We start from the raw sequence: 21,540 nt of genomic DNA on the forward strand, positions 1-21,540 counted from the left end.
TCTGAAATATTCACTTTTTAATTCCACATTAGGGGTTCTTTAGGGTAGACAGCAGCCGAAGGGAACCAGGAGGGAGAACGTTGCGACAGACAGACAGACAGTCAAGAGCAGAGTTATGGTGACATTTCCGTATGCCAGAATCACCTGCGGCCTGTGGCATCCCATCACTGGCATCCCAAAACCCATTCCCTTTTTAAAAAATGAGCCAGTGCCCATAGCTCCTTTCTCCTCATTCTCTCTTTGCCTCAAGTCAAAAATCAGAAAGATGCAACTCCTCCACCTCAGCACTGAGACGGTGGGTGGAAGAAAAGAAAGAATGAGAGGCGGAGGAGTGAGACTTGGTAAAAAAAAAAAAAAATGACCCGAGCTGCCACATTTTATGGAGCGTGTTAAATTTTTAAACACTACTCACCCCTGAGTTCCCGAGATTACAGTCAGATCTGCTCAGTGTGAATGGTTTTAATTAAAACTGTTGAAGTCCGTAACGTGAGGGATGATCATCAGTGTTTGCAGCAGGTTATTTTCGTGTGTGCTTTATCAACTCCAGACTGGGCAGTAAGTTAGCATGTCCTCAGGTGTAAAAATAATTTCTCAGATGGGATTTAGGGAGCAAGTGCGAGAAGTTATGGGTAAAACAAACAACTCACCTCAGAATATGAATGGCTTTCTTGTAAACAGCAGTGCAGGTGTTGCAGAGCAATGAGGCTCTTTTGTCTGGAAAGGTAGACGTGCACACAATTTAGATATTATACAAGGCGGTCATACCTGAGCACACTGAGAGGCTGCTTTTTGAACTCATTCTCACACGCAGACACACACACACACACACACACACACACACACACACACACACACACACACACACAATCTGATAAAGTCGGAGAATCTATTTCTCATAATTGAATCATCTCAAGGTTTTTAATCCCAGCAGAGACCAGTCAGCATGTACACCCAAGGTCACGATCAGATGCACGCAAGACGCTCAAAACTACATGAGTACACACTCTGCTGGAAGTACTTTCACATGCTCAGTGTAAAAGTTTGCCGTGCCAGCGCTACGCACACACTGAAACAGGTGCTGAGAACGATGAGACATATTCTCCTGCTGCACTGCTGCAAGTCACAGCAAGTCACAGCAGATTGAAGTCTCTGTTCCTTCTCTGTCTTTGCAAATGACTTAGACCCAGATTTTGCTGACACACATTCTCAAGAGTTTAACTGATTAAATGGCTTAAGTAGATTTACTTAAACAAACAGAAATGCTGTAGAGAGGACATCCTGCTGACTACAGTGAAACTATGAGGTTTACCTGTTTTGGATGCCAATGACATGAAAGAGGAAAAATCGCAATGGAAAATACAGGTACTGTTTAAAAGACAAGCCGATATGTGTTTAATTATTTGTTGACTGATGTAAAACTGAAATCTGTTCGTCAACTGAATGTTCAAATCTAAAATGAACATTAATATGTTACAAAATGTGTAACTTCAGTATGTTTTTGTTTCTGTTGAGTTGCTAATGGTAATATCTTTTGTGATTATATAAATGTTGGCTGTTGTGAGTTTAAGGTACCTTTTAGAGTTTTTGTTCCACTGGTAGTGCTGAAGAGCAGTGTTTCTGTGAGGGGAATTCAATTTGTAATGCAATACCATTTCCTGCAGCAACCTTTGGCTATTCCAGTGTTATACCTTTGGTTGAAGTAATGCACCAAAGAATATAGCGATTTGCCAACAAAAGGCAGCTAGTTAGTCGCCTACTGTGTTGTTACCCATTGGTTTGTTGACTTGCACACAGAAATTTGATCATTACCATCTCGGACTCGGCACGCATAGAAATTAAAATGTTTTCAACTTTTCTGCTCAAGGCATGGAGTCACACAGCTTGTCAGTGTCACTTTTGGCCATGCACACACATTAGAGGTACATAGCATACGCACACAGCCGCTCTCAACAGCCCCTCTCCTCAGGTGCTCATAGCTGTTTTTCCGGATGTGATTCCAAGGCGTTTTTGGAGAGGTCGCGCGTGGCATGATACATCTCGGTGTGATCGCCCCCCTAATGCATCCATTGTTACCAACCATGTTGTGCTAGACAATGCTTGCAATATAGGCAAAATTTGGGGGAGGGAACAACTGGCATGGCCATTTTCAAAGGGGTCCTTTGAACTGTCAATTCAAGATATCTGAATGACAACCGGTTCTATAAGTACTAACCAGTCTCTCCTAAACTTGAGAGGACTCATTCCCACTTAATATTTTATTCCTCACAGCCAATATGCTCCTTCATATGTAATCTGTATATTTGTCTTTTTAAAGAAAAGGACAACAAGCTTATCTGAAGAACAATTAATCACCTAACACATAGATACATAACACATTAAAACAGATTTGAAACAAATACACAAAGCGCATTTTGGTAATGAGTACTTCGAGTCTTGGGAAGTTCGACTGCATATGTGAAAAGTTGTAGAAAGCCTTTTGTGTCTCCAGAGGGAGCTGTGTGAAGTCTGATAAATGTCCTCAGGTGATGTCGAGCCTTATAATTCATACATAGCTGAATTCAAAGACAATCTTTGACACCGATTTCAAGTGAACAGCCGTAACATTTCTCTGCAGCATGCAGTGGCTTTCTGAATTTCAAAAATTCTGTAATCACAGAAAAAGGTAATGCCTGTGACACACCTTGTGTTAATGTGGCAAAACAGCCTGTCTTGTAACAATTGTTGCCAGAAGGAAGGATGTTTACAGTCAACATAAATGTCCTCAGCCCACATTTCATGTCTCCAAGTCCATTCCCTTAATTCGTGTCCAGGGATCAAGGAGAATGGGAGATTATAAATTATAATGCAACACATTGTGGACACTGACTGTTAGCCTGGAGACAATCGTTAACAGACAAACATTACATTGGACATTAACCAAAAAAATGTGTTTTGCACTGAGGCTGTTACAGACAGATAATGTACTTTCTCCTAAAGTTTCTGCTGATGAAGATTCTTCATCCTCCAAACTTTGTACACTGTTGTTTGACACTTAAGTACAGTGAAATGTGTAGGAGCTGCTCTGTGAGTAGACATGGTGGCACGGCCCTGTGGGGTTTTGCATATAATCTCAAAATAAGAAGTGTGACAACATTATACAATATGGATAAGGTACCAGGCATCATGATGGATTTGATTTATCCAACAAGGTCTTTGTGTGCCCTTTTTTTGTCCACTTATTACTGAAACTGAACAGTATTTGACAGTCTTGAGGAAGAAGATATTATGATATGATCATTAAATTGATTTTGTAAATATGGGAGATGCACAAGAAACATTTAAATTAGCCAGTTACAGGAAAAGTAATGAGAAGGGAAGCTCTCTGCCAGGATAAACTTCAGGTTTGTATATTTTATTTTATTTTTTGAAAGTAAAATGTTCTCTCTATATATTTTATATATATATTGTGTGTCTTGTAATCCCATCTGTGATGTGCCTTTCTAACATTCCCTAACCGTAACAGTACCATTAAAACTGTCGAATTTTGCAGAATCATCCAAGTTCTTTATTGTCTCACAACTTTTATCATGTTTACTTGAGCGGAGGATAAAAAACTGCAGAACTGACAAGGTGTACTGATTAGAAGATCTTTTTTTTAGTTCTATAACTTGTGGAATTGAATTTAAAATTCAGTGAAAATATAAGAAGTTACTGTATTCACTGCCTCATTTCTTTCCCAACCTTGTTTCATGTTACACTTTATTAGGATACTGCACATCTCCCATCTCAGACCCATAAGGTATCCCAGCTAAAGGTATCTTGTTTTTGACACTAACACGTACATACGTAAGAACTGCTTGACATGACCAACACGTTGTCACAATAAAGTCATCATATGCAGCAGCTTGGCTGGTGGCCCTACACTTCAAAGCACTACGCTTTAGTTGCCCTCTTAGTGTTAGTTTAGATGTGTCAATTTCCTCTTGTTACTTGATGCAGTATCTTATATATCACAATAAGTAACAAGGACAATGTGAAATTAACTATGTTTTGTGGTAAAAAAAAAAAAAACAACAAAAAACTAAAAGTTGACCTTTGGTATTACACAGGACACAAACAGTGGCCTCTCTCTCTGTGTGTGTGTGTGTGTGTGTGTGTGTGTGTGTGTGTGTGTGTGAAAGTCCTGTGTGTGTTTGACCCATCCACATATCTCCCTCCCTTCCACTAAGATTTTCACACTTCATACAGATCCTATAGGGTGCTTTGTGTGACAAAGACAGACAGTGTTGACTTTTTGCAAAAGATCTTAAAAAAACATACAAAAGATCTAGGCCTTTGTATGACGGTAATATTTAGACACAGGGGTGGGGTCGGGTGTGCAGGAGTTTGATCCAGATTAGGGTTTGTTTCCAATGACTGATGAAGAAAGTGCATGTTTGAAAAAGAAACTGGTTTCTAAAGCAACAGAAGAAAAACAGTTAATGAGGAGAAGCAGGCATAATAATAAAAGCAGGAAACTGAGACGACAGAGACAGCATTTTCATCGTTTTATCTTTGAGCAGTCTGCTATTGATTTTCAAGGTTCTTGGAAAGACAGTGGCCCTCATTCATCAAACTATCAGACTCTGCTTGTTACACTGCCAAACTTCATATCTATCAGTTTCATCTCTGCTGGAGCTGTAAACAAAGATCTGACTGTATATACCGAGAACGTCTCTCTGCTCATTTCAAACACATTTGCGCTGCACATGGAAGACTATTGGAATTACTTTACGATTAAGATTTCTTGTTGCTTTGTGAAAAAATACACCTCTTCCAGGTCAAACCTCACATATTAGCCTCAATCATCTTTAAATAATGACCTCTTTAAACGACAGTCACCTCTCGTTTATTTCCCATTCGCCATTTTAGTTCCATTGGTTGCTTTAATCTGATGTGCTTTCCTAACGGATTATTTGGTGCATACATTTTAATGTTCACCTTCTACTTGCTTTTGTTGTTTGGGAGCAATTGAATATATGTCTGTGCAGTGTTGGCGATTATTTTGTGTACCTGGATGCTGTGATGTAAAACCTGTGTTGATAAGATACAGGTGAGATGAAGGGCATTTTTCCTCCTTATTGTGCTGTTGGCTTGCAGGTGAATGTATGTCTTGGTGCTGTGTTGGCGTTAAGTTAGTGCACACGGGTTCTGTGTTGTTATAGCTGTGTTGATGAGATACAGGTGAATTTAACTCTAATTTAACCCTACTGTGTTGTAGCTTTTGAGTCGTTTAAATCCTGTTTAGATGACAATGATTGTATTGTGAAATTGGTGGGTGTTGGGTCAGGATGTAACAGCGCTGAATTTTGTTCGCCAGTCCGACACTGCTGTAACAACAAGGCTCAAGTTCCCAAAAAAGACCCAAATTGCTCATATTATTCAACAGGAAACAGATGTGTAATTGGATTCTGTCATTTGGAAATATTTTCATATAGACAGTATCAAAAAACAGAAGAAACAGACTAGATGGGGCATTATTTCAGGACATCTGAATTTGCTGCATACCTGGTGGACTGAGTCAGACGCTATGCCTTTTAATACAAATTCATGAGTCATAGTATAGCAATATTCTACCAGGTGGAGCTGGGAATCTTGCTGAAGGAGTTAGAGGATCTCTTCATAATGCCCTTTTAGTCTAAGTGAGTGGGGACAAAATCCTGCTTATGTACTGCTTTAGAGTACTTCAAATAAAGTTTATATATATATATATATATATATATGGTGGTACTTTGAGAATACTAACATGCACACAATTACAATGCAAACATGCTGATATTCAGCAGTTTTAGTGTTTACCATGCTCGCTACATTAATTCAGTGTATCCACATTTGATAAGTTATTCTCAGTGGAACACGTGTCACGGTCTGTGTCTGGATTTCTTCAGACTTTTAGGAAGACTGGTCTGTAAGAGTCTTTTAAGTTGCCTATATCAGTAAGTCTGTCTATGTTTTGACTTGGTCAAATTATTATAGAGAGGACTGTGCTTTCAGCTACTGTGTTTTTCCCTCCTGTGTTCCTGTGCTCCTTTCCCTCGTTAGCCCATCTACTCACCTGTCCTGCATCAGTCTCGTTAGTCTTTCTCTGCTCCTCCTCAGTTTTTTCCAGCCATTCAGCTCGCTGCCTGTTTCTCTGCCTCACCTGAGCTTCTGCTCTCTTTTTCTCCACCTGCACTTGTCAGTATAGTTTGTATTTAATTCCTGGTATCTGGCTCAACAGTTCCTGCTGATTTTGGGTCCACTACCTCTGCATTACATGACGACATGGACTTCTAAACCAAATATCATGTCAGTCCCCAGTATTTTAGACACTTCCCTTAAAATTACAGAAGTCAACCTAACCGTGGCGCCAGAGAGACTATTATTAATCATTAGACTACATTATCTTTGAACCATGAACGTTTGTACTAAATGTTGTTTCAATCTATCTGGTAGATGTTGAGTTATTTTATAGGATAAGGTAAAACTTTGACCGTCAGGGAGATCCCCATAGTCATTAGACTCAACCTCTGGAGACCCGAATCTGTAAAAAAAAAAAAAATTTCAATCCTTCAGATAGTTATTGAGATATTTTCAGTCTGGGCCGACAGACCAGTAGACGACATTACCATCCCTAAAGCCATGCCGCTAGCGTGACCAAAAAAAGGGTATTTTTTTATGAAATAGACTAACTTTGGAACACACCCATTCGATTGGTCTAATTCTGACTGCTAAAGCCTCATAAAGACTTCAAATAAACTTTCAAAATATTTTTTTTCACAAAGCCCAAATAGAAAGCACATTAAGAAAGGATCTCTTAATGGTCAGAATGAACTGGAGGAATGATTGCAGCAAGATGTAATAATTTTGATGTTCACACTCACAGTGAACTGCAAAATATGACAAATTCAGTATAAATGATCATCATTGACATGCATGACAGGCCTTTTAAAATTTGGTGACAGTTCTTCAAAAACATTTTTAAATAACTGGCTGCACTCTTGTCCACCTTCTCATCATTTCGGTTTTAATTGCCCTCAGTTTTATTGATGTTTCTTAACATCCTGTATTGAAAAATGTCTTCCTCTTCTCAGTTGCAAAAAATATGAAATGGTTTAAAAATTACACATTTTCTGGCCTGAGATTCAAACAACCGCTGAGTGAGCGCTGACGTCCTGGAGCTGGTAGTCGCTGTGCTGCAGCTCTCGAGAGCTTCCAGATGGTCAGTCTGCTGCTTCTCCTGCCTGATCATGGCCTGAATTATTCATTTTCTCCAGTGTGGATGGAGTGTCGTGGTTCCCACGGGTCCTGTTACATAAAAAGTTTTTAAAAGAGCCTGATCTAAAGTACTGTGTATTGTTCTTTTGTAGAATGAATTCACAAATTGGACATAAAAAATAACATTAATCATTTTGTGCACAAACCAGAAAATGAAATATCCAAAAAAAAAAAAGTTTTCTCATCTCTTTTGATTACAGGCATGAACTTAGTTTTATCAGTAAACCACATTTACAGATGTGGTACAAATGTGAAGAAAAAAACCCTTTAATAACACTATTAATATGGCTTTTAAAATGTATTATTGTATGTACTCATACAAAGTACATCATTAAAGCATATGTTGTCATGGTGATATTGTCATCATAAAACATATTTCACAGGTGTTTTATTCTATCGTCCCAGTTTTTCAGGACTTTAATGACTAAATTTCATTGTGCTTGTTTTGATTGGTTCTTTAAAAGTTCACATGTATATAACCACCTAATAATGTTTTCATGGACATTATTTATTGACATCATATTTGCCATAAATCATAATTTAAAATATGACACACTGGCTAGAGGAAAGCACATTGAAAACTCTACTTACGAATTATATTTATTCAACCTTTCCTTTGACAAGGGGGTCAAACAGAGACCAAGATGTTGGTCCATTTAAGTACTGAAACACAAAGATGTTTAAATGACTGTGAATATGTTAATTATTTTATACTGGGGTGAAGATGACCCCAGCTTTTCAGCATATAAATAGAACACGAATCATGTTAATTTGACATCACTGCAAACTAAATGATACCAGAATCAAAAGATTAGAAATAAGCTTTGAAATACTAATGTGACATTGTACGTGAGAGTAATGCTGCAATTTTCATTAAAGAAAAGCATACATTTCCATTGTAGGATATATACAAATGAACACATTAACACTTTGCTATGATGGTTGTTTCTTACAGTAGTTTGCTCGTGGTGACCACAGTCGGTGGTCCTTGTATGTTTAATATGTTGCGAGAGTGAGGCTATAATGGTTTACATGATTTGACTTGTGAATAATTTAGTTTTCAAACAATTTATATTTAGCCAAGGTTGAATGAGGATTCAGATGGATGCCTTCCCAAATAAATAGCAAATGTCTTCCCAGCCTGTAATTAGGCTGCTGCTTGTTAAGGTATTTTAATGGACTGAAAATAATATGTTAATTTAGGGAACTAATCAGGTAATTAATCATATATTAATTCAATATGGAGCAACTATTAGTATTACAGTCTCCATTTTCCCACCACTTTCACTTTCCATGAAAACAAGAAACATTCTGTAGTCCCTGCTAGTTCAAAATATTGTTTAAATTGCTATTTAGTTTAAAATACCAGACTAAGGAGTGGTGAAAAGTTCTAATTTTGCTCCATCTCTTGAAGTATTGTTTGTCATCACACAGTACGGTGTTATGTTTCAAGTATTGCATGGTGCACTGGAGCCAAAAGTCTACTAGTGACACGTGAATGTTTTGATGTCTGTGGAATCATGTCTTAACAGGACTAGGGATTAATCTTCGGCTGTATCACAGTATACCAGGGTATTTAGAAATCCAATACCATCACAAATACAGGTGCCCCTCTTTCTGTTCTTTCAGTCTTTGATCTCTACTGGTGGAACAGGCAGCTTAGCTGACAGAAACTGCGATGCCTAATGGTGGAGGGATAGATTACAGGACTGTAAACAGCTGGTGGCCAGCAATGGCAGAGTCACACCGATCAAGCTTACTACTGATGAGACGATGTAAAATTTACTGCAGATTGCAATAAACGTTAACAATAATTTGTTTATTATGAATTTCCTTTATTGGGAAACTGGGCAACCAATAATTAAAGAGAATCTGTAAAAACAGGCTGCATATGCACCAACCTCAAAAACCGCAAATTATTTAAGCATTTCCATATTTTATATCAAAAGATATGCAGTAATTTCAAATAGATGGAAAGCTTGGCTTTTCAAGGTTGTTTGTTTTTCACTAAAAGATATCTATGATGCAATAAAAAAATTTGTGTCTTACCAGAAAATTTGGTGATTCTAGCATATTTTATTGACCATAATATCATGAAAAACATTTATTTTGCTAGGATACTTGTGACATAAAATGTTCATATTGCCTATGTCTAAACAGAACAGAACCCAAATGTTCATCTCTCATTTGAAAACATGTCATGGAGTCATTAATTATACATGTTCGAGCATCACAGCAGTTATTGTTGCCCAGAAGCACAGGGGATATACACACATAAACAAGATGCACACGTACTAAAAATGCAGACAGAAAAGACACGCACACACACACATATGAATAGAAATCAGTATAACAGCTGAAACACGGACACACAGGCAGCTCAGAGGAAGATATGTGTCAGATGTTCTAATCCATAATTGATGATAAGACTGTTAATGTGTAATAGCCTCAGTGTATTATACCAAGGTTCAATCTATGTATACTGATGTTGCTCAGACTCACACTATTCTTTGTCTGGGTTTACTCTGGAGATTCAAACTGTCAATACACATTCCTCAACCTGACTCTACAGACTCTAATCTCAGCATACTGTTGATTCTCTCTTTTCACTATCAGCTGACAGAGTAAATACTACAACACAATGGAAGCAGCATAATATACCTATGCTGTATCAGGCCAATATTATCACATTTATATAATATATAAAATATTTCTCTGCAGATGCCTTTTTACAGAAGACATTTTGACATGTAACAGTACAATGAAAGCCAGTGTAAATCATGAAAGTAATAGAATAGGAATTCCATTCAGCTGTTTCAGTTTTGGGTCCTGGTATTGTGAATGCAGGCTCACTCAATACTCGCATAGAACAGAATCATTTTTGATGTTATTATAAACACCTGTGCACTTCCTACAATGACATCAAAATGTGAAAACAGTGCATGCCAGCATGTGACAGGTGAAATATTCCATGAGTAAAATTTTTGTATTTATAATGTTTTGCACACTTATAACTCAGACGCCCAAATAAAATAGTAAACTGTAAACGTAGTAATCTATTTGGTAAATAGGGAGTGATTTCAGACACAGTCCTAGGCCTTGTTTTGTCTGTTTTCTAATTCTGTAAGTCTGTTGCTGTTCTTTGTTTGTTTTCATGCTCCCTTTTTCCCTCAATAACTGCTCAGCTATTGCTGACCTTGTTTCAAGTAAAATGTTTTTTAAATAATCCTCTGCTAATATTCTACTCATGCATTCTTCTTTTGCATCCACACAACAGATTTTTTTACAACCATACATACAAAATTCTGACATGTCAGGAAATAATTTTCATTCATAGTAGGGTTTAATTTTGCCTTGGTGAAACACCCCAGCTTTGGGTACTCTGTAGCAAGCAACATTCAATGCGTACTTGTTAGGAGACTTATTAACCTTGAAACTAAACAAATGTGCAAGTGTGCATGTTATATTTGCTCAGTCAGATGCATCTGGTCCCCTTTCAGTTGAGACAGATTTTCAGGCGGGATCCAATCATAACCGTTTATCAAATATGGAGCGTGTTTGAGATGATGACTGACAACTTGTGGAGCCTTTGCTCTTTCTGCAAAATACATAATGACAATTTTTGGCTACTACAGCGAGCATGCTTTTGTTGTAGAAAAACAGCCAAGATGGCTGCAGCTGATGTGAAACCATGAAAGTGGGTTAGGGTTTAGGTTAGGGTTAGGGTCAAAGACCAATTGATACTACATAATCACAACTTGTCTCCTCATGCTGTGATGTGTTTATATTTTCCTATTGCTCAATTCTACATCACATGTCTAATTGGTTGTAGGTCTATTCCGTTGCAGCCAGCGGCATTTTGGTCTACGGCCCTTGATAATGCCCCTTGTAAATCAAACATGAACTGAGAGGTTTCTGTCCAACTGGCATGTGCGATTAGAAATGTATGTCAGTATGATAGCAACAGAATAATGTGGACTTCCTAAACACACGCCAGATCTAATTGGCTGTTCAAAAAAAGTTACAGCTCCCAAGTTTCCACGTTGAGGTTCAATCAACAGTTCGATGGTTTGATGATTTGACGGTTCACATAATATCTTACAGGATACATAATATCTGTCAGGTTACAGGGTGTGTGTGTGTGTGTGTGTGTGTGTGTGTGTGTGTGTGCACCTTCTGTATTTGTGGTATCTGTGTATAGTATCTCCAACAAAGGGGGTCAGTGTTGCACAAGAGGAGCAGCCGCAGGGCCTGATTGTTACAGTCACAGACCATCATTAACTTGTGTTACATTGACCTGAAAGAATTTTGAGCTGCTTTGTGAAGTTTGATGCACAACAACCACAAATAGCTGCAGGGTGATTGTGAGATCTCCACATGGTGCAAAGGGGAGGAAGCATTAGAGATGTTACATTTGATTTTACTGCAGACATACATATTAAAACAGACAGAAAATGACAGTGTCGTGGCTGAAACAAACAACATGATATGCTTCATCAGAGAATAGCTTTACATCGAAACACATAGAGTATACATACAATCTCACACAAACCAGGAATAAGCATATTAAGTGGTGGAGGACAGATCAAGACCATTTAAAGCCAAAAAAGGTCAAAAGGGGACTGAGAAAAGCAGTAAAGAAGGATAATGTTATCACTGGTTAAAGAAGAGAGTGTGTGTTTGTGTTTGTAGGTGTGTTGAGAGAGATAACACATGAGCAGGACAAATATGAAAATAAGACCTCATGGATTCTAATGATATAAATAAAACTGGCTAAAAGCAGCACTCCCAGCTGTAAGACACGTGATTAGAGTTAAAAGAAAAGCTTTTTCATTGGTTAACCACACATGATTTACTTGAGAGGGAGACTGGAACAAAGCCTGAAGGGATAATAACAGCCAGTAAAAAGTCTGACCTCTTCAGGGGTTGATGAACTTATAGAATTGGAAAAAAGATGTAGCTCATAGTAAACATGTTTTTATATACATGGAAATAGATGCTTGTTTTCTATCCCCCGTAATGAAAAGAGGTTCAAGGTTTTTTTTCCTTATATTTAAAATAATAATTTCTGTGTCGTGTGGGGTCTCCATTTCTTAATTGGGATGGTCAAAACGAGCGCCCCTTAATTACCCATTAAAAAAGGCCTGGCCCGTTAATTATTGTTGCTATTCCTGTGAGGTTTTCTGTTTTTGCATGGCACACATGCAGTTTACAGTGATAACAGTGACAGACTTACTCCTTGAAATGCTAAGTTATATTTGGAACAACCCTGATTTCAGACAAAGTAAACAAAAGCAGCTTTTTTATTTCTAATTGGTGACCATTTATTTTGCCAGGCGTCAGGTAATAATGCTGCCAGTAACCACGTAATGTAAGGAGCGTGAGTGCCCTTGAAGGGGGGAGGGGTGGGGACGTGGACCAGTCCCACAAACAACACTTTCATGCGGGAGTTTCGGGAATCCCATGTGGATGTGTGTGTGTGGATGTGTGTCTGTGTGTGTGTGTGTGTGTGTGTGTGTGTGGGGTCTACATCTTACCATGTGGCTCTTAACCTAAACGAGTCGGCAGCATTTACAATCAAAAAAGCCATTTTTGACCAAAAATAATTTTTAAAAATGTCTGGGGCAGCAAAACAAATTTGAGCCTCACACTGCCAATTAAGTCTAAATAAGTCTATCAACATTATTTGTCTAAATAAGAACTTATATAATATGTTTTACAACAATGTGGCTACCCTACAGTGGGCTTATTCATGAGTAGTTGGTACTTTAACTTAATAGAGTTGGCAGTTAAAGCAAACGAATCTTTTTACACACTGTTAAATTCTCTATTTTCCTCCGAGACTTTTGGATTTGTAGTACATAACCAGCCTAACAAGGGAAACTGTCTGTTACCTAATCCCAACCATCGTGACAGTCTATGCCGTTAAGGAGCATGCTTCTTCATCTCACCCTGTGCATTTGTTGACATCACTGTACCGACGTCCTGGAGCGTAAACAGCTGATGCAGAAGGATACTTAAAATACCATAGGTTGATGCAGAAGGTCCTGACAGACACCATGTGACGAGTTCAGAGTGAGAACGTGTTGCTCCACCTGATGTTTTCAGCTGACTTGGTTTCCTCTTAAAAGATATGAAAAGATAAATACTCATTAGGCCTTCTGAGTATTAATGCGTCAATGGTGATACGATTAAGGTCCGTAGCTAATGCATCAATTTTTCAGAACTGCATCAATCACTGGCCAACATTACTGCTTTTTAGAGGCTGTACTGGGTTGAGTTTTAAAGCCAGAGTGATGATACTGGTATCATATGAAACGCTCCAAAGTTAGGCTAAATTTTGGTGATAATTTCACAGGGGTCCTTTGACCTCTGACCTCCAAATAACTGATTAAAAATGGGGTCTATAGGTACCCACGAGTCTCCCCTTTACAGTCATGCCCACTTTATGCTCGTTCCATGCAATTGTTTGCTGTTAAATGATTCCTGATCTAGACAATTTGGTAAGAACTGCTTCACTTAGTTAATACAGACTTCCTAACTGTTTTGTAATACAAAATAATGGAACTGAAAACGTGTGATTAAAAAATGCAATAAATAGCATTTAACTAAATAAAACTCAGCGATTATATGCAATTTTAGAAATGAATCATTTAGCAGCCCTAAATTCACTTGATGGCTGTGATGTTGTACTAAAAGATTGAGGCTAATGCTACATGATGATGATCCATGTGGCATTCGTGGGTGTCAACCTTAGGCCTTGTCCACAGGTAAACAGGGTTTTTTTTTTTATAACAAAGCAGGTGTTTTTTAAGTGTTTGGCCATTTGTCCACACATAAACTGCTTTCAATCACTGAAAACAAACCTTTTGTAAAACTCTATCCAGGGTAGAGATTTTTCAGTGTCAATGTGGCGACAGAGAAAACTGAGATTTCAGTTTGTGATGTCAGAGCGTGCGCTGATATCTTCTTTGTGAGCTGTCACGAACGAGGCGACTTTTTGAGCAATGGCAGACATTACCAAATTAGTGTTTGCTCTAACCTTGCTGACAAGACTTTTTTTTTACAGAAGTGTACAGTTATTCTTGCTCTACACTGAGGAATGGAAAAACCAGAAAGCGCCATGGAGGTTACTACTCCAGTTGCCCTTCAGGTAGTAGTTTTTTTCCCTTCTTTTTCTTCTTCTTTTTTGTGTGGCGTTAGGGTTACGGTTAATTTCCACCTGTTGGTTTGACATGCCCTTCACAGTGCTTCAATTGTGTTTTTATTTGGAAGACAATTTTTTTGCTAATGTGGATGTTTTTGAAAATGCAGGAGAAAGATTTGTTTTTCAAAAAAGCTTGCATGTGTGCTTGTGTGTGTGAGTGTGTGTGTGGAGCAGGCCTCAGCTACCTTGACAAAAAAGACAGATTTGATTAGTTTTATTGCTCACTGTTTCACCATTAACATTGCAAAAGAAAAGGTTTTCAGAGTGTTGCACTTGGTGGATCGGTGACAGAAACAGTTGTGTCGAGCATGAAAGAACAGAGCTTGATTGAGATGTTTGAAAGCTTGGACACGCCAGGATAGAAATGGTGACGTTTTTCAGCAAAATCAATCAAATCCGATGGAATTGCGATCAGCAGATCTGCTTTAGGGGGTGAATTTAATCTGTGCAAATGTTCCGGAGCTGTTCAACCATCCAACAAGCATTTCTAAAGGAGAGTGCTTGGTGCCTTAATACTCTAAACTGCTTCAGAGTGGACAGACACAGTATTTGATCCATACCTTACACTTTTGTTCTTGTATTTTTGGTTTTCTACAACTCTCTGGACAATTCTTAGACATGTCGAGAAATCCAACGCTTGACATGCCTGTTGTGCTCATAAAGGCCATCGTGGGTTATGTCCATCTTCCTCTGGGGCAATTATAATCTGTTATGACAGTGTGCCAACTTGTGTGACAGTGAAAGAAAGAAATATAATAATAATAATATAATTCCTGGAAAGTGCAATGTTATGATTAGCTTCATTTGTCCTAGTGAAATGAAAAGCTGAACTTTGACAGCTCTGGTACGTGTGATTTTAAAAACCATTTCGGAGCATGCTGAAAATGACAAGCTGAAATACTGGGATTTTAACCATTGCATTTACGTCTGTAAAAACATTGTCAGACTGTGCTGCCTTCTGCATTGAAGAAACTGTATGGGGAATCATTATGTTTTCTACCACCCTGGGACGTTTGCTTTTCCCTTTACTAGACTAAAGACAGGGGCATGTCTTGAAAAACTTCTCCTTTGGTAAAATCACACATTTGGGGTGAGCACAAGGTGAAATAGGCTCAATTGTCTGCATGTTGATGGGTTAGGGTTAAACAAAATCAGCGGTAAACAAAATAGATAACCATCTTGTGTTTATGCAAAGCACCACTGATAAAGTTCACTCAGTTGAGTTTTGGCTATTAGAGCTTGATAAAAATATTTCAGCTTTCAACCACATTTCATGCGAGCCCTCAAAGAAGAAGTGTCCTCAGGTGACTTCAGTCTTTTTATATAAAATGTTTTATATAAATGACTGCCTTTGATTAATGGGCTACATTCGGTCACATGGTGATAACTGAGCATTTGGAGGGAGGCCTAAAGGCCCTGACGCTGATCAACATACTGAATCAGTAGAAACAAAGCTGTCAAAGGCTGACTAGCACCAGCGGTGCAGATCACACATCCAAAACTAGGGCCACAGATGCTCCGTGACAGCCCAACGCTGACCAATGACTGGTTGTTGGCTTGGTGTGTCAGGGCTCTAACGTTCCAGAAAAGGCTACAAATACCAATTTTACACCAAAACTACAGCTGCTGCAACTTTTTTTCTTTGAACATGAAAAAACTCACTAAAAATAGGCTGAACACTCTTTTCCGATTGCCAGTAGACTAGAACAGCTCTGACAAGATTGCCTTTCTGTTTATTTTACTGCAACATAGAGGTCAGTGAAAATGAAACTGTGGTTACTTCCTTTTATACTTCTTCGGTCTCTCTTTCAAACTCACTGCAGATTATTTTGGAACAATATTTTACCACTGCTTGGGCGGAGATGGACAGTATCTTGTGATCATTGCGTTTTGCTGTTAAAGAGAGTTTAATTAGTGCATTCAGAGATGTTAATGGTTGTTTGGGCTTTTTTGTGCAGTGGGAAATCGGCTCAAAATATTTCTGTTAAACTGATAAATTCTTCTGTTTCTTTTCTTTGCTCTTTTTGCTCTTTTCTGTTACGTAAACTGGATGTTGAATTAACAATAGGTTGGTGATGGCCTAAATGTTGGAGAGGTTCTTTAAAGTTTATGTGCGCGAGAAGGCCAATTTGGCTGGAAATGAGTATTTCTCTGCATACTTTCTGACCGCCATTATAGAGCAAGGTATCCTATGTAACATCCAGCACATACAGTGCAGCACATATAGTCCCCACACCATGAGTGACAGTAATAGGATGAGATTGTACATTGCAGTTTTTGAATGTGACTGTGTTACTATGAATAGCTGCTGTTAAAGTTCTCTACTGTATGTTTAAGGTTTGGTTGAGTTTAAGCAACTAAAACTACATAGTTACTGGCAGGAAAAGACCAAGGTAATGATTAAAGGAAACCAGCTGTGGCAGGAGGCAGGACATGTTGAGAAGCATTTGAGATATTTGGTAATAAACCTGGACGGTCTCTTTTATTATGTTTTGTTTCTCTCTGATTTTGGATATTTTAAGTGATACTTTACCTGGATGTAAGAAAAGTAAATCCAGCAGAGGTGGAAAAAGACCTGTAAGTTGAAGCAGCGACACCGCATTCTATGAAAACTTCTGCAATAAGTTGAAGCATTTGTACAATGCATATTTTGCATATTAACCCTTATATTTCCTACTTTAATAAAAGTATAGGAATATTATCAGAAAAAAAGTTCTTCAATGAATATATTACATGATTATTAGAACAGATGTACTAATGTGTAAGTGGCATTTTATTGTGTTCAAATCTCCAATCCTACAAAGACATGTTTGACTATAATATGATTCTTTGAGTCTTGGCTTGAATCCTTCAAAAAAACAAAAAAAAAAAGTCCTACAAGCGACAAAGAAAACTGTCAGCACACAAAACAGTTTATTTGCATTGAAAACAGGTTGAAATGTTCATTAGGCACTGGCAGGGCAGTTTAAAAAAACAAAACAAAACAACGACTTAAAATCAGGACTTAAAAAAACGAAACAGATTTTTTTTTGCATTGAACAATAGATGTTTTATGACCTTGTGACACATTTTGTAAAATTCATCCTTCATGGTCTTACTTTGAGTTTAGACGCTTAATTGTCTAATTAATTGTACTTAACAAAACCAGATGAGCCAGTAGTTGAAGTATAGTTGGTCCCAGATAACTTACTAAACATAATAATGTAAATGAAAACCTCTCCACGATTGTGACAACTTTGTAATCATTTTTGAGAACATGCTTTGTGATGCAAAAAATTACATTTAATGGAGGAGGTGGTAATGATTTACAAAAGCTGAATGCTGCAATGAAATAGACCTGCAGTGTTTTCTGATTATGAAACAGTATCATAAACCTAATGCCTTTGTTTATTTTCTAAAGCATTATATCAGCATGACTTGTCAGAAATCTGTTTTAGATTTTCTTCATTGACAATATTGGGAAATTAAGTGTGTGAATGCTAATGCTGGAGCCAGTGTTTGATTTGTCCCTTTTGGGGTACTGTAGAAACAACATGGTGGACTCAGTGAGAGGACCCACTTCATAGATAAACAGGTTCATTCTAAGGTAACAAAAACATTCATATTTTCAGGTGATGCTACACTGATAAAACGTACTTATGAATATCATACGTAGCTTCTGACAATGCCTCTAAATCGAATTTTTCTAAAGTTGTTTTGATTTACACATTTTCTATGTCTATAAAAAGAGATGAGTAAATAAAACGCAGATTGCTGAAAGTGCACTTTCACTGTTAATGGACATCTCAACCATTTGGCAGAACTTCATAGTGGAAAAAGGGGGAAAATAGTTTAAATCAAAGGAGAAAATGTGCAAAATAACAACTAACTAGCTTGAATATATGCTCAGTCACTTTCCATCACTGAAAGCCAGCAGGATGAAAAAAAAAAAAGAATACAAAATCCTGACTGTGTCCCTGATGACCGGAGCGCAGACAGAGCTGCTGGAGGATGTCAGATGGGTCTTCCACAGAAATCCAAAGAGGATTAGAAATAGTGAACTGTGGTGGGCTTTTCATCCAGTCACACTGATCCGTCTTGTCAACACAGACCATGTGAAAAGGACTAATCTGGCCCAGAGCGGGACGGTCACGGCTGAACAGGTGCCGGCCCACCTGAGTCTCTGTCACACAGCGCGGAGCTGAACGGTTTTTAACAGCGTCACTGCTCCGGCCTCTCCCTCTTGTTGACCTCCATTCTCCAATTACCATTTTAGGAATGTGCCAATTCTATTGTGCAGCACACTCTGTAACTGACTCACTGTTTGAATTAGATAATAGTTTATTGACTCTGGAACATTGAACGTCCTGTATGATGTTATGGTAACTTTCCTTTGTGTACATGGCTCTGCGTACTATTGAAAAACACACAGGCATGACATAAATCCTGTGTAAAGACAAACAAAAACAGCTTATTAAAGAGAAATTATCATCAATCCATCCCTTTGCTTTGTTGTCAGCTGCCTAATTTGCCATTCTGTAGGTGTGTTTACCCCTGGTGTCTGTCACACTCTGAGGCTTCAAGCAAACAAGCTGTCACACAGTCAAACAAAAGCCATTAGCTTTTGTATTAGGGCTGCTGATGGATTGCATTAGCCGTAATATGGATGTGACAAACACTGTTTTATATGCATTCAAGAAGAGAATAAGAGAGCTGAGGCAAAGAAAAACAGGTTTATGTCTGTAAGTCTCAAGGCTTCAGTACTTGAAGCTGGTATTTACAACTCCTGTCTAAACAACATTTTTCCATCTCTCATGTTTTGAGTTGTCTTAGTCACAGTCATGTTGGATGTTGACCCCCCCGATAAAAAAATCACTAATTAATTCTTCTCTCACCACACCACCTAATACCTCAAACACTTGAAGGGATTACATCTTTGTGAAACAGCCTTCAGACAGTGATTAGTTATAAACCAAAAGTCAGAGCTTCTGCAAGTCTGTGTTACCTGAGGAAGTCTATATTTTTAATTCTGTTAATTATATATTTAAAAAAGAAACACACACACACACACACACACACATTTATATATGTGTGTATATATATGTCACTTTCTTGAGTACATTTTCCTGTTTTTTGTTTGTTTTGGGGGGGTTTTTCTGCCTAAATTTCTTGTTAGGTTGTTGGTCACCCTCTTCCCACGTTTTTGAAAGAAATCAAGCCCAATTTGCTCCGATGTCAAAGGATTAAAAGGGCTTGAGCATCTGATCAGTATAGCTCCTTTTCACCTTTTTTGTGGATGTTTTCTTGCCGTGCTTAAATAGGAAGAGGCACTAACGCTGAGCCAGAACACACCAGCTGCATTTACACAACCTGTCCGGGAATATCACGCCATTATGCCGCCGTGCTGTTCTGTATATAATGTCACTGTGGTCTCGCCTCTGAGACACGACTGCAGGTAGTAACAGCACTGTAACGAGGTCTGTGTAAAAAGTAAAGCCAGAGAGCCGTGACCATGGGTTGCACAGGATTGAATTTTTGGCGACGAGTTTATTCATGCAACCTACGCCGGGAGATTTAAAAAGCAGCCGCTGTAAATGTCTGCAAATACATGTTAAGCCTTTGACAGTGTTTAAAAAGCGCTGCCGACACATGTATTATATGTCATTCTACAGGTGTTAAACATCACGCCCGTCATGTGCGTTTGATCGAAGGATGCTGCGATGCAGTGTATAATCAAACACTGGAGCGGAATGACGCCTCCATCTTTTGGTTTTGTGTAAAAATGCAGGGGCGGTACTTCGTTGCAGCTCTATAGCAAGAAACAAAAGCGGCAACTGAAGGGATTTTCAATCCCATCTGGCCTGGTAATTCCCCCGGATACCCCGATAACGCTGGAGGATGTGGCGAGACAGGGTATTTCTTTTAGCCTGCTTCCATCATAACATAGATCTGAATAACTGGTGTAAACTCGATGTGTTGATCATCACTGCTTCTGCTTGTCATGCACCTCCAGTCATTTTCCATTGTGAGGAAGCAGAGCTATCATGAGTTGAAAGAGAATGAGCCCTCATTTAACCTCAAGGAGAGCAATTCCACAAGACGAGGGGTTAAACTACAAAGGCTGCCACTTTCAAACGAGATTCACACAAAGCAGAGCTGTTCTAATGATTAACCTACTCTATCCAACACTCACATATTCTGTTGAAGTGGAAAACGTCTTTGTGAGCTCAAGTGTGTGTTTTTGTAGAGTTCCACTTCAGGTTGAACTCCCTGCTGACAGCTATGTATAGGTTCCCTGTATTTGTTTCACCTCATTGCAAAGAACATCAAACACTTTAGTTTCTCAGTATCAAGTTTCTCAAGACTAATTAAATCAAGCATGTGCTTGACGTCATCCTCTGCCTGTGACCAGCTGTTACTATCTTGAAAACTGCAACGTCTGATCGTCTAAAAATTTGAAAGGCCCGGTCACACAGAGGAGTGCAAGCCAAGTAGTCCACTGTGGATTCACATCAGGACAATATAGTTATTTTTTTTTACTTTTTCTTCAAGGTATAAACTTTCTACAGTCATGTTAGCAGCAGTTTGACCTGATGATGGTGCCAAAGTTGTTGTAATTCATCCTGACGGGGAGGAGAACATGACAATCCATCCAATAGTTGTTTAGACATTTCACTTTAAACTGAAGCTTGTGCCACCAGAAGTAAAACGTCAGGCAATCACCAAAGTCATTAGGATCCATTCTCAGGAACAGTTCGTCATTTGGTGCCAATCAGTCCAGTAGATGTTAAGATATTTCAGTGCATAGGTGAAAAGTTTGATCTTCTGTTGGCACTATATCTGTGGGTTGTCAAGATATCTTAATCTGGACTGACCCTATCTTGCAACTCTGTACTTTGTAACTTACCTCAGCATTCCCCAAAGTGGGATGTGGGCTTACAAATTACACTCTTTATCTCCCACCTACAACTTTCACTGCTGTTAATGACTAATGTAGCCTGGAAGATAGGAGACCATTATTTGTACAAGCACAAATTATCGACGCAATGTCTCTTAAGGACAAAAAATGTTAACATTTA

Source organism: Plectropomus leopardus, chromosome 6, assembly GCF_026936395.1.
Source record: "Plectropomus leopardus strain MGB_pleo_1.0 chromosome 6, ASM2693639v1, whole genome shotgun sequence".
NCBI lineage: Eukaryota > Metazoa > Chordata > Actinopteri > Perciformes > Serranidae > Plectropomus > Plectropomus leopardus.